The 14,254-nt window shown below is 38.9% G+C and overlaps 2 protein-coding genes across 6 annotated transcripts in view; one reads left to right on the top strand and one right to left on the bottom strand.

Moving 5' to 3' along the window:
• The window catches only part of LOC135705731 (E3 ubiquitin ligase Rnf121), a 598,717-nt gene that overhangs the window by 85,249 nt on the left and 499,214 nt on the right, over window positions 1–14,254 (bottom strand). The gene's annotated exons all lie outside the window — the stretch shown is intronic.
• The window catches only part of Synd (protein kinase C and casein kinase substrate in neurons protein Synd), a 100,737-nt gene that overhangs the window by 50,176 nt on the left and 36,307 nt on the right, over window positions 1–14,254 (top strand). The window lies entirely within an intron of this gene.

Genomic DNA, 14,254 nt, shown 5'->3' with positions numbered 1-14,254 from the left:
GTTCATTGAACACCTCTGTTTCTTGCTAAATATTTACAACCGGGATTTTTTTACTTTTGAGTCGGGAAGACCGGGAAAACTGGGAATTTGAAAATACACGGCGAATGAGAACGACCCAAATTTGAGTTTAGTTCACTCATAATCGCCAAAAGTGTAGGAACTCAGCGTTGAGTAAAATTTGTCTCATGGTTTCCTGTAGAAAACCTAAAAAATCTGCCGGAAAATGAGGAAATTGACGAAAATTTTATTCAGTCTCGGAGTAGTACCAATAGACTGAGTGAATACATTCTTTACTTTTCTCAAATTCGGGAATTTTTCCCTGGAAAATCCTGGAAAAACTTGGGAAAACATGAGGCAAATTTACTCATCACTGAGTTCCTGCACTTTTGGATATTATGAGTGAACTAAACTCAAATTTGGGTCGTTCTCATTCGCCGTGTAGAAAATGGAACTGGTATAAATGGATTTATTTTTCCTGATTGGTTTAGATTTTTTAAGTCGAATTGAGCTGCAATTTTGAAGTGTAGCTTCTGACCAACTGCACAATATTTTGCAATATAATATTTGACAAAACATTGGTATGGTTCCGAGTCAATAGCAACAATGTAACCGCAACACTAGTACAACCGCTGATTTCAAATGTGAGACTACTTGTTGTTTGCTGTGGAAAAGCAAGCAATTTCTAAAGTTTATAGATTTGTAAACCTCGTAAATCTTGAGATTGGTGCTCTTGATGCGAAGTGTGATAAGAAAAAGGATTTTACGAGGAACCACTTATGATGTTATAAATTGAAATGTTGACTAAAGTAATAAACAAGCTTTCTTAGAAAACTTAAACGAACGTCTCCCAACCTTAAATCGTAGATCTTAACGTAATTTGTAATCGCAATTAATACTTCAAAGGACCAGTGCAGTATGAGATTGCAACCGAATGAGATTAACTTTTAGAACAATGATCCGGATCTGATTTAGAATCAATTGAGCTTGGTGGAGCAAAATCGATATTTTGAACCACCCTATTGCCTATACCCTCCCTACTAACAACCTTCTTGTGATATTTAGTCGTAGAGTTCTCTTCATGTCTATTAAGTAAAATGTCCCAACTAATAATACTGCAAATCCCACCTGTTGTGAGGACGTGTTCAGGACAGTTCTCGATCGTTGTAAGTTGAATCGATTCCATGTAAGAGGCAGTGGTTAATCCAAAATTACTGCCTATGGGGTAACGCATTCAATAATCTTTGACTGGTGCCACCTACGAATTTGCGAGTCTTAAAAACAACCGTTCAAAATAATCCACCCTGATCTCCTCAGAGACAGACAGAGATAAGAGTGCACCCCAAACTCAATCAAAAACATATCACTCTATGAAAAGGCAATTTTTATTTGCGACTGGCTAGAACCCTGAAATGTTTACTAATTTAGAGGAAAAAATTTGCGGAGCCATTTACAAAATTTTAAATAACCAGTTTCAATGCAAATCTCCGACATTTGTTTCAGTATTTCAACCATTCATGGTCAAATTTAAATATGACGAATTCACTTGCTCATACAGATTGAGTGCCCACCCGAGCAAAGCTGGAGATCAAATTGAAATCAAAATGTGCTGTTATGATGTAACTTATTTTGAATACTCCAGTTGATCTCATTTTGGTTGACTTAAGTTGACTCTTATCTAATCAAACCAAAGCGTTAACGGTTCACACAGCAAAAATGAGAGCAAAATTTTACATTGTTGAATCAAACGGAAAACTGATCCTGCTCTCAATGAAATCAATTAGATTACTGATTTTGCATTCATAATATTTAACTGAATACGGGTCTGGTTTAAATTGTTAGGATCCATGCTTCTCACGCTAAAAGACTGTGTTAAACAAAACGAATTGACAATAATTGTTAGTTCAACGACAGATGAACTTATATTAAACTTTCAACAAGACGTTAACAGCAGAATTTGAAGTTAAGTTGCTTTCATTTAAAAAGTCTTGGCTGCATAATGAAAGCACAATATGATATCAGACTTCTGTCGCGACAGTTGACATCAAAATTAGTTTTCATTATGATAGGAACTGCAAACTTTAATATCGATTTGCTTGCATTTTGTTAACCGACTTTGCTCGGGCATAGCCGCACTTCTGGAATAACAAAAAACAACAAGTATAGGAGCAGCGACACCAGAATATACAAACCGATTACGAAACACATCTTCGTTCACACACACGTACGTACGTGGTAGTTATTCTGCAGTTTGTTACTCAACAGCATTCTAGTCTAGTCATTTTCAATCCAGCGCCATCCGCTCGTTCGTTCGTTCGTTCGACGGCACTTGCTGCAACTGCTTGTAGACTTACAACCGACAACGACGCGGCCGAAGCTAAGATTGGCGGCGCTTTATTTATATCACATTCTCACATGTACCTAATTGACTATGTAATAGCTTGTAGCGCGCCCTGGTCGTTCTAGGGCACCGATTGTGTACGAACAATCACAAAAAGTTAGTACCACCTAGCAGCAACACATGACTAAAAATTGCACACAATTTAACTCCGCCGAGGAGTAAACACTAACAAGTTGTTCAAATGTGATTGCATTGTGTTTGTACTACAACAGTGCAACATCATTCTCACTGTTCGATTTGATTAAGTACAGTGTAATAATTTAGGATCAATGTAGAGCGAGTAAAAACAGAAGAAGAAAAACGCAATCTAATCAAACCAAAGCTGGCGTGTAATTATAGGTGACTCCGCCTGCTATAAACTTCAGCCGAACACGCGGCGATGACGTCGGCGTGCAACAGACGACTAATGGCTGGAACGAAAGCCGGCTAAAGAAATGTACACATGCACCTTTCTTATCGGGAGATACTCCTTTCCAACAAACGGCTCCCCTGAATCGAACCCAGCCTGGCAAGTGGAGGTAACATTCACGATTTAATTCTTGCTCTAGCTCAGAAGAGAAGTGCGTTAATTGAATGAATCTCGCTACCGATTATCACCGAACCAGCCGAAGGCAAATAAATAGCTACAACAAAATCAATTAACTGATTAGTCAAGGGTTGTGCGTTTGTTTACATCTTATATGACGGTATGTGATGAAGGTCTAACTTTGTTTTGGTCAGCTGCGTACGTGTTTGGTATGGTATTGCACAGTGTAACTTCTACCACGAACGCTTCGTTGCTGAATGTTGACTTGCGTTGATAATAAGCGATCGCTGTAGTGTAACTATGATTGTCAATAAGCTGTTGATATCTGTGTATGACTGTTGAGTGTTAAGTAGTAGATTACAAATGAATGAATTATTTTCCTATGCACGTTTCAAAGACTAACTGACTTGATAAGATAACGATGTACAACGGCGCCTAAAATACCCTCCAATTTTAATCATGAGAATCAAAATAGATTTTCAGCTTTTCAAGATGTGGCAGGGTACACGAATTCTACTCCTGTTACTGCTTTTTAACAATTGGTCGGGTGTACTATCTTGACAGAAAGTGTAAAGTGTTCTCATTTGCACATCTGGCCATATTTGTCTCTATACTGGTCGGTCAGCCGCCAGTCAGCTAGTGTCTGCATCGCCAGGAGTCCCATCAATCATAGATATTTATAACGCGCCATTTTTCCCGTTAACACTCGGCGCACATCGACCAAGTGATAAGATACCAGTTAGCCAACCGCGCCAATTTAACCACGTTCTTCCATTGCGAAAGCGATGCTCGTCGATCCCGGCTAGAGAGAGCTAGATAATATGGTGTTGTGATTTATTTTTTGTAAATACGTAAGTATGATAAAAACAGAGGACCGAACAAACAGTGCTTGTGGTGCTTTAGGCAACAACTCGTTCGCAGATGTTTTTGACCTTTTCGCGCACCAAAGCGAGGAATGTTGCCCGCTTTCGCTTGCGACCCACCTTGAATTAGCAGGCTGCTACCAACTAAAACTAAAACCGAATAACAAAATAAAGGAAAGAAAACAGAGGAACGACCGCTCTTGGTAAGGGAACATGCATAAATGACGTAGCATTTGAGGGGGGAGGTGGGGGTTTCCGGATTTTGTGACCGGCCATGTATTGGATATAGCCAAATACGCTACGAGGGGGGGAGGAGGGGTCTAAAATTGATCAAAAATATGCTACGTCATTTATGGATGCTCCCTAACCCCCAAAAACTAAGGCAGCGGAAAAAACACAAAAAATAGCCTTATAAATTCGTTACTTCATCTATACACATATTGGAGTGGCGGAGGTAGTTGCGGAAAGATCAGCCTAGCTGCTGTTGTGCGAGGCACGTGAGTTTAAACACGAAAGTGAAAAGTTGAAACGATCTAGGAATAAGCGAGAGAAAAATAAAAAATAAAATCAACAAACGTGATGGATTAGTCGGCATCTTTTGGTCAAGCATTTTTGGCGCTGATGATGATGGGGTATAACTAAGACCGCTTCTAGCGGGTCTCGAAAGTCGTGAATGAGTTGGCGAAGTGCATTCCACCACGCTGAGCTGCTGGTGAATTCATTACTAGGCTAAGAGGCGAACCCGTTTCAGATTGATTGGCACTAAAGGATCTCTGCGGGCAATTGTACCGATTTTGGTCATAATCCTGATAAGATGAAGTTTCTGGAATATTTCAATTATTCAATTTAGTTGCGTGTTGTTAATGTGAAGGTAACTATGGCCCAAATTGCCGCATTTATCCCGAATATTTTCACATAAAAAAGGTTACATTAAATAACTTTTTGTTGAAATAAGTGCCATGGGCTTCAGGAAAAATTTAATGTAAAATGTAATGAAAAATAGTGTCAAATCTAATTTATTATTTATATTTATTGCTGGCTAATAAATCTTGTACTTATTTTTTTTTTCTTATTTTGCTGGCCCTTAAAAAAACAGGGCAAAACCCGTGAATTTCGATGACAAATCGGGAAAAAATATACATCGACCTCTCTTCGAATAGAATTAAAATAAATTGTTGGACCATGAAAAAAAATCTTGGTCTTTGCACTGAACTAGATTTTCAAGATAAAGTCACTTTCAAAAAAAATTAAGATTTAATTTAATGTTTTTTTTATACAAAGCAGTTTTGAAGAAATTTAAGAATTTATTCTAGTACCAAGGTATTTCAGAGAAAATGTCATTCTGAGGAAAATTCAAGCGAAATAAAATATTGGAGGTAAGCTTCAGTGAATTCTTTGAACATATTTTATAATTCTAAAGAGAATCCAAGAACGAATTTCATGGTTTTTTAGTGTTATACAGTGAATTTTTTAACTGTAAAAAAATCTAGGGCTTTCCAGAGAGAATCACTAATTTATTTTAGAAGAATTCTGAAAGGAAATCTGTGAAGGAAAATGATTCTAAAGGCAATGCTTGAGAACAATCCAATACAATACTGTATTTCAAGGTAGTTAAAACATGGATAAATCGGTATTTGGTTTTATGTTTAATTTAAAGTCTAGGAAAAAACGGGAAATTCCTAATCGAGATTTGCTGGTCACCATGATTCATTCGTCTTAAAAACTCAAGAAACTTAAAGATATTCGTAATTTTTTAGACATGAGCTCCAGAAATCCCACTGTGCACTGAGTTTTAAATAACAATTAGTATTTAATACTTTACCCTGACTACCATACCCAATTTTCGAAATCCTTCAGATTGTTCCAGAAGTAACCTGTTCTCTGAATTTATATTATGTTAATATCGAAGGCCCCTTAGGTTCCGGTAGTTTCAAACTGAATGATCTTGTGGAACTTCCTAGAAATTCTACACAAATGTCCGGGATTATTTTCAATTATCTGCGATTGTCGATTCTGTTTTCAGAGTTACTTGGGTTTTCTGATGTAGCAGAAATTTTAGCATTGCCGTGAATTCCACAAGCTTGTCTTCCAGAAAATCCAGAATTAACCAAGTAATGAAGCTGACTCTCCGAGATTGGTTCGAAAACACTTTTAGTTGTGATATTAGATTTAATTTAGGATTGCGGTTCTGATTTCGGCGTTGGTTGCGAGTTGATTCGGCCGGTAAGGAGCTGGCGTCGAGAGTGATTGGTGATGGAAAGGGGATGCAGTCCTTTTTTTCTCTGCTGAAATCCCTCTAGTTGGAGCAGCTAGAGTGTATTTCGTGGTTGATGGGGTTTGCACTGCTGTGTGAGAACCGAAAGGGGAGAGTGCTGTTTTTAACACCGGTTGAAGAAGTAGCGGCAGCATATCTATTGGAGCTCTTCGAAATCATCGTGATGTCATGGATTCCTTTGTAACATATCGGGTGAGATCTTTCCTTCATTTTTCTCGTAATCCCATTTTATTGATAGTCATGTTAGTTATAAATCACACTGTACACTTTACATTGACATCCATACATTATTAGTAATTAGTGATAAAATATATATTTGCTTATATAACCTTGAAATTTCAGTGTTACATCCACTTGATATTGTGAGCTGAGGAAACATAGAGCTGCATCTTATTATATGTTATATTTTAATTATATTTTCATTGAAGAATATCAAATATTTTATCTATATAAATTTATATTCATTATTTCTTATTACGCCCACATTCATCAGGATTCATTATTTCTGATATATTTTATTTCTCCATTACATATATTTTCATTATATAAATAAATACTGGGTTGGGAGGGAGAATCAGGGTGTCATTTGACCTGGAACTGGACGATCGAGTGGTATGACAACCGGAGTCTAGGAGGGAATAAACACTATCATTTTCTTTATTCTACCGATTCGATTGTAGTGGTGTGAATTCTATTTCAGTTTCAGTGCGATTGACGCGCCCTTCTTTACAAACCATCCTGTAAGAAGCTTAATAAGTATGTACATATTGCAAATTGTGTTATTCGATTTGTTGGATCATATCGTTGGAAGGAGATTCTTCAATTCTCGTGGATTTCGTGTAAGTGTCTCTGCTTACGGGTAAGCACCTCCGTTTTTGGCCCTTCTTACAGCGATATTGTGAATTCAGATTGGTAGCTCAAATTGATCTTGCTATTAAGTGGAGCTGCATACAAGACAAGATCTTTGAAGGGATGGTTGCTACCTTACATACATACATACACATTAGATTTAATTTAGGATTGTGATATGAATATAGAATAAATAGAATGTACAAATCAACACTGGCCCCTATTATGGGGCCTCCCTTAGCTCAGTCGGTAAAGGTGCAGCTACAAAGCAAGACCATGCTGGAGGTGGCTGGGTTCGATTCCCGGTCCGGTCTAGGAATTTTACGGGATGGAAAATTTCTCGACTTCCCTGGGCATAGAAGTATGATTGGACTTGCCACACAATTATACCAATGCAAAAATGGTACAGGTATCGAAAGCTCTCAATTCAATTAATAACTGTGGAAGTGCATCTAGAACACTAAGTTGAGAGCACGCAATAAGCTAATATGCGATATGCTATAAGCTTTAAATGCGAAGAAGAAGAAGACTCTATTATAAAGTTATATCGAAAACCTGAGATATTCGTACTACCAGCATGACAGATTAAATTTTTTCTATTTCCTGATCTTCAAGAGTTAAAAATTCAATGGTTTTCTAGGATCAGTTTCGATGGCAAAATTCCAAAGTCATATATATTTTATAAATTGTGGTTTCTTGAATTTTTTTGAAAATATTAGATTTAAAATTTGGTTGAGATTCTGCAGTTACTCAATGTTAAACTGAAATTTATATATTTTTTTTTCAAATTTCAGGCTTAGAAAAAATTGGAAATCCAAGGCTTAGATTCGGATTTGGCATCCTTGTGCGGATGACCAAATGTCGTGCCGCGGATTTTGCGGATTCCAAATCGGAATTTCTGTAACAACCTCTCCATCATTGTAAATAGTGCATTTTTACAAATGTATTGTACCAATTCATGATCCTGCATATCCGCCTGTTTAATCTACAGGGAATGCATATTACTGAACGCTATGAAATTTCCTATTCATATGCGATGTTGAGGCATTTTCAGCATTCTTTCCTCCTACCAAAAGTGAAAAGAACAGCTCGGAAGATCGGCTGACAGACGTTCGGATGGCTTGGAAGAAAATTTAATTGTAATCTCCAGACCGTCAAAAAGGTTTTAGATGAGCGCTCAACAAAAGTGAAACCCCGAAAGTGTCAGAAACTCAAGCGGCTGTTCAGAAAGAACGACTAAGAAAGCTTGTCCGAACCGAATTATGGATGAAAAGACTTATTTCATGGGAATGTATTCTTTGATTCGGGATTGGCCATTACCGCTGGGCGCTAATCAGTATATTAAGTACTGTTTGCCTAAAGTAAAATAATTTATTTCTTGAAAAAATCGTGGAAAAGAGCAGTTTTTTGGGTCAGATTTAGCATTTAGTACAAGGCAAAATACCTTAAAAATTTCACATAAGATTGCCTAATATGCCTTATGCCATTTATTTACCTTATGGAATCATAATTAAAAAAAATAGACTTCTGAAACTAAAAAATGTACTGTAACATCGCACCTTGAGCACTGAGATTACTGAGTCAGTGATTTGTACTTACGTCTAACAATACTTGGAAAATCTAAAGCGTTAAAGGCGTATAAGAAACACTCGTAGTACCTCTTAATACGATGTTCATTCTTCATAAAACTTTCACTTATCGAATTAATAACTCAAGACATTGTTAAGATGGTTGGAAGTATGTAATGAAGCTAGTATCGGCTGATGAAAAGACTAAGTATTTGCAGTGTTTAAAGTCCTTCCTTAGATTAGCGAGCGGAATCTTTTCAAATGCTTACTCCTTCTGGAGGAACTTCTATATGTCACCGACTTCTATCTTGGTTTCCATAGCTCTCCATCGCTGTCATTTGTTACGTACAAAGATGTGCATTACCTTTACCCGTTGTAAAGGGTGTCCACGATGAAATTGCCACACACAAAATTGATTCGCAAAATTCGAGTTTTCATCCGATTGCCATCAAATTTTCAGGGATTGAGAAATAACTATTAAACTTCATTTTACCATTTTACTCGTATTTTATTTACAGTCCATACGCAAATGCCCGCACCTTGGCCTTAACCCCGGCCATAAGATTCTGCACAACCTGTGAATCAACCGTTTTTTGCATGTAAACCCATACTTTCTTCAGTTCCTCGACTGTCTTCACTACCTTAGGTCGTTTAAGAAGGTGCTGCTTCATAATCGCCCAGTACTTCTCGATGGGGCGGAGCTCCGGAGTGTTGGGAGGGTTGAACATTTTCGGCACGAAATTGACCTTATTGTCCGCATACCACTTCAGCACGTCCTTGGAGTAGTGGCATGAGGCCAAATCCGGCCAGAAGATTGTTGGGACGTTGTGGGCCTTCAGGAGAGGAAGCAGCCGCTTCTGGAGGCACTCTTTTATGTACACCTGTCCGTTCATCGTGTCCTGGGTCACGAAAGGTGCACTCCGCTTCCCGCACGTGCAGATGGCTTGCCAAACCAGGAATTTCTTCGCAAATTTGGACATCTTCTGAGTGCGGACATGCTCCGGAACGCTGAACTTATCCTTGGCCGTGAAAAACAGGTTGCCGGGGATCTGTTTGAAGTCGGCCTTCACATATGTTTCGTCGTCCATGATGCAGCATTCAACTTTCGTCAGCATGTTGAGGTACAACTTCCTGGCACGGGTTTTGGCGGACTTGTTCTGCTTCTCGTCGCCATTAGGGGCCTTTTGTACCTTGAACGTTCGAAGCCCAGCCTTAGTTTTGGCCCTCTGGACAAAACTTCGGCTTAGGTGCAGCTTCTTAGCCACATCCCTAACGGAGGCGTTCGGATTTCGGTTGAAGGCCCCAACTACGCGGTTGTGATTTTTGGTGTTGTACGGAATACTTTTTCCTTCACTTCTGGGCTTCCGATCGGTGGTCAACCGTTCCTCGAACCGCTTAATCACTCGCGACACCGTGGAATTCGCGATTCCCAACGTTTTAGCGATGGAACGATGCGAGAGATCCTTGTTCTCGTGATGAATGTGCAAGATTTTATCACGCACGAGCTGTTCTTTCGACTCCATTTCCGCGAGTTTTGATCACAGGACTTTAAAACTTGCACTATGAACTAAATCCACCCAAATTTTCATTAAATTCTACCCAACGGTTAAAAAGTTAGAGCAATTTCATAGTGTGGCAATTTCATCGTGGACACCCTTTAATTCAGAAATTCAGTGGTACCTATCGAAAAATTAAAAAAATGTAAGCTATGGAAAATTTTGTGAAGTGCTGGGAATGTGACATTTTCGAAGAAGTTGACGGAAAATCCCAGGATTTCGTAGAATATTCTACATATTCAGGGCAACTGAGCAACTGAGTTTAAGTTCAAGAAACTTCTTGAAAGTACAGGAATCTTCGTATAACTGATATTCAAGGATTTGCGATGATATCTCTGGATATTATTCAAGACTTTCCAACTTAATAAAGTAATGTTCTGAAGATCTGCAAGTGTTCAAAAATTCAAAAGACGTCTTTTAGACATCCTTCCAAGACGGAAGTTTGATTAGAGAGTATTTAAAGGATATACAACTGGTCGGAGATTTAAAGACCTCTGGGTATTTTGTCAAGACTTCAGGTTGATCAATTATTATTCTCAAGATATTATACTGTTCATAACATTCAAATAACGTCTCTAGATAGTCTTCAAGCTTGCTGGTTGGTCAGATATTAGTAAATTCAGGTTGATCAAGAAATCTGAAGATCTTAAACTGGTCAAACATTCAATTGGTTCTATCAAGATGGCAGATCGGTTAGGAAGTACTTAAAATATCTCCAGCTGATCGAAGATTTCAATAAAGTCATCTGGATATTTTTCAAGGCTTCAGGTTGATCAAGTATTATTGTGAAGATATTCTCCCAAAACTGAACGTTGATCAGGAAGTATTCAAAAGATATCCAGCTTATCGAATATTTCAGTGAAGTCCTGTCTTCATATGCCAGGTTAAAATTTAAAAAATCCATCGGAAGTCTTCTTCGGCTTCCGCATGTATTGAAACAACTTCACATATCATGAAATGTCTTCAAAATGTCTGCATGGAAAAAATACCATCACAGAATTATAAATGTCTTCAAAATGAAGATATGTATTTAAATCTGATGTTCGTAGTATTGAAGAAAACTCATTTTTTAATCATTCTTCGAAGGAAACGATACATACATTTCAGAACATCGTTAAAAGAAATTAGAAACATACGAATATTAAAACAATTTACTATCTTTATTCACTTCCTGGGATATCAAATAAATATTTACCGAATCCCGGGATGGTGAAAACCACCGGGAAATGGAAGCTCTAGCTTTTGAGTAAGTTGAGTTATTTCCTATTAATTCCGTTATAATTGCTTCTTTCTTTGGACGTAACTCAACCCACACCCACAGCTCTCCATAAGGAATTCCGTTAAGAAGGTGAATCGCTATGGAAACCTTATTTCCTTCACAAATATCAACTTTCACAAAACATAAAACAATGAAACTGGTACTCCACGGTTGCTGCAGTGCAGCAAACAGGAAGTTCCAGTTTTTTCCAGTTATGTCGAAACATTGTCGAGATTTGTGCTCTAGAAACCTTAAAGTGATAGGGCATATCAGCCATTACGACGGCCATTTTTGGAATCACCTTAAGGAGTTCGACACAACTAAAAGGAATTCTTACAGTTTTTGACAGTTTTTGACACATCTCCTCCACCTCCTTCTGTATAGACAGTCGCATTTACATTTGTTTTTGGAAATTTGTATAAACCGTTGACTATTTCCAGCAGAACTAAAATTACAAAATTCAGTAATCAAAACTAAGTTTGCAACATTTTGGTGACAAACAGAGTTTGAAACCTTTGATAAAGAACCCAAAGAGGCGATCTAGTTCTGCCTCCTGGCGTGATTTATTTATTTTGAATGGCGTACGATATTATTCGTCGTTTTGCCAAAAGGGTGGCAAATATATTGCTGTCGTGCTTTGCAGTAAAAGCGCATAGTGCAACTTTAAAGTCTTACTGATTACTTGGGTAGCCATAGATCTGATAAGGTACACACTTACTCGCTGCGGACTACATTAAACTGTCTGTATATCGCTTACATTAATTTGCTCAACCAACTCCGCTATTTGACTATGCAAAAGCAAACAAAATGCACACATACGAATGGCCGTATTGAAGTAAACTACGCTAAACAATTTGCTTTTACAGAAATGCAGAGCAAAAAAAAAGCACATTCATAGATTCAACCGATTGAATGAAGGTGTGCACCGGATTAGGCAAGACTAGACTCACTACTGCAGGTACAATTAATGTGGGAAAATCTGCACCCAGCGCACGGAAAGCAAAACATATGATAATTTGGTTCGCCGGTGTGGAGAAAAATGCTATGCAGGTTTGATTCCAATCTTAATGTACACCCCCCGGATTTCGGATCACACAGAGAGTTGTTCGTAAGAACGAATTTGACCGATTCACGTGCGACCTCGCGAATTTACGGAAGCTTTCTCAATTTATAATTCAATTGAATCGAATTATTCCAGAGACCACGATTGACAAGTTCACTTTCCATGCCTTGGTGGAAACATTTAGCGCTTCTTTTTGGGCAAACTCTTGAAAAGCAATTATGAATAATTTCAATACCGGAAAGGTGGCGCGTGATGGATTAGGAGTGGAATTAGCACGATAAGCACACTGTCTGGTTTGATCCAAATGGGGGGAATTCCAATACATTATCTTGTTCGATTGACATAGCCCAAAACAAAAGGTTTCAATGTAGCAGGTATAACCAAATGGCCCTTAATGTGTTCGCGCTGTGGGAACCTTCCTCGGATCTTTTTTACTATGATTTACTTTTCCGAAAAGCCCCATAGGCATGTTGTCGTCGTCGTCGTCGTCGCTTTTGGGGGCACTTTGTTGCATACAATGTAAACTACATGTCGCATTAGAGGAACACCTTTGCGGTGATGTTATGCATATCGGATGCACACTGGAAACGAAAAGTTAGACAGGACGTCGTAAAACGTGTTTACAGGTCAGGTCACAACTCACAACCATGGTTGATTCCGTTAGGCTAGGAAGCTGTAGAAAATATAATATGATCTTGTTTGGTACTGCAATCATCATACAATCGTGGGGGTGATTCAAATATGACGTCTATTATTTAGGAGAGGCGGGATGGTGGTCTTAGAATTTGTGACAGTTCGTGTAATAGGCATGGGAAAAAGTGTTACACAGGGGGGAGGTTAAAATAATCGTAGCATTTGTGGATGTCATATTTGAATCGTCCCTTGTATGTGTTTCGCTCAATCACTCAACGACTCGTTGCAATGATGGACTCCACCGTAATCTTCCACCATCACATCACGTCCGCTGACGGTTGTCTGCTTTCTTTCCGCAATCACCATCTCAGACGTTCGTCCAGCGGCAGACAGCAAAGAAATTGATTAGCCAACTCACCTGCACCGCACAACTCAGCCTTGTTGTATAGGAGGTACAGCGGTCTTTCGTCTTAATCGAATCAACGATGATCACAGTGTTTAGGGGCTTGTATACTTAATCACCATACGTCGTTGTGAGACCATTTTATGAAACCTAACATCTATCGAAAATCCGTTTATAATTAAAATTTATTAAGGTACGCTTCGTTTTCCCATCGCAGCTGCATCGGTCGTGATTGTCTGCGATTAACCTATCCATCCGGGGTGAAGTTATTTCCCCATTTGTCAAAATATTTCCGTATCCTCACACGCAATCAACCCCAAGACACACGACGGCCAGAGCCATGTCGAGTCGAGACCACCAGGCAGCACACAGGGGGATTGTCACCTCAGGTCACACTAATCGGTGCATTCCGGCAACCCAACGTGTCGAGAATTGTCGTGCTTCTGGCAAACTTCGTTAGCGAAAGCGAAACTAACGAAAATTAGTCTCGTGTGTCTCACCTTTAGCCACTCTTTCACTGACTGGGAGGGGAGTAGACTAATATTCCCACCAGTGAAAGTGTCATGAAATGTCACGTGCTGCAATTGCATATTAAAATTTACGCATAATTTAAGGTTATTTGAATATGCCGGCGACCAACGACCGACGACAGATCAGCACCGGTGGAAACCACTTTCTTCAACCGGATTCCATCTGGTAGAGATCACTCGGGTTTCACCTTAACCTTGATCCCTCTCACTCTGCGCGCACGAGCTCACTGCTGCTGCAGTGACGATGCGTACGATCGACGAAGCCGTACGGAGTCTCCCTGCAGCAACCCGCGTCTTCTCAAGTACCGCCCGCCACTTGTTTACAAAATGAT

This window comes from Ochlerotatus camptorhynchus, unplaced genomic scaffold, assembly GCF_037179485.1.
Source record: "Ochlerotatus camptorhynchus isolate MF236.1 unplaced genomic scaffold, CSIRO-AGI_Acam_v1.1 ptg000274l, whole genome shotgun sequence".
NCBI classification, from domain to species: domain Eukaryota; kingdom Metazoa; phylum Arthropoda; class Insecta; order Diptera; family Culicidae; genus Ochlerotatus; species Ochlerotatus camptorhynchus.
Note: the sequence above shows the minus strand (reverse complement) of the source record. Positions and strands in the feature narration are given on the sequence as shown.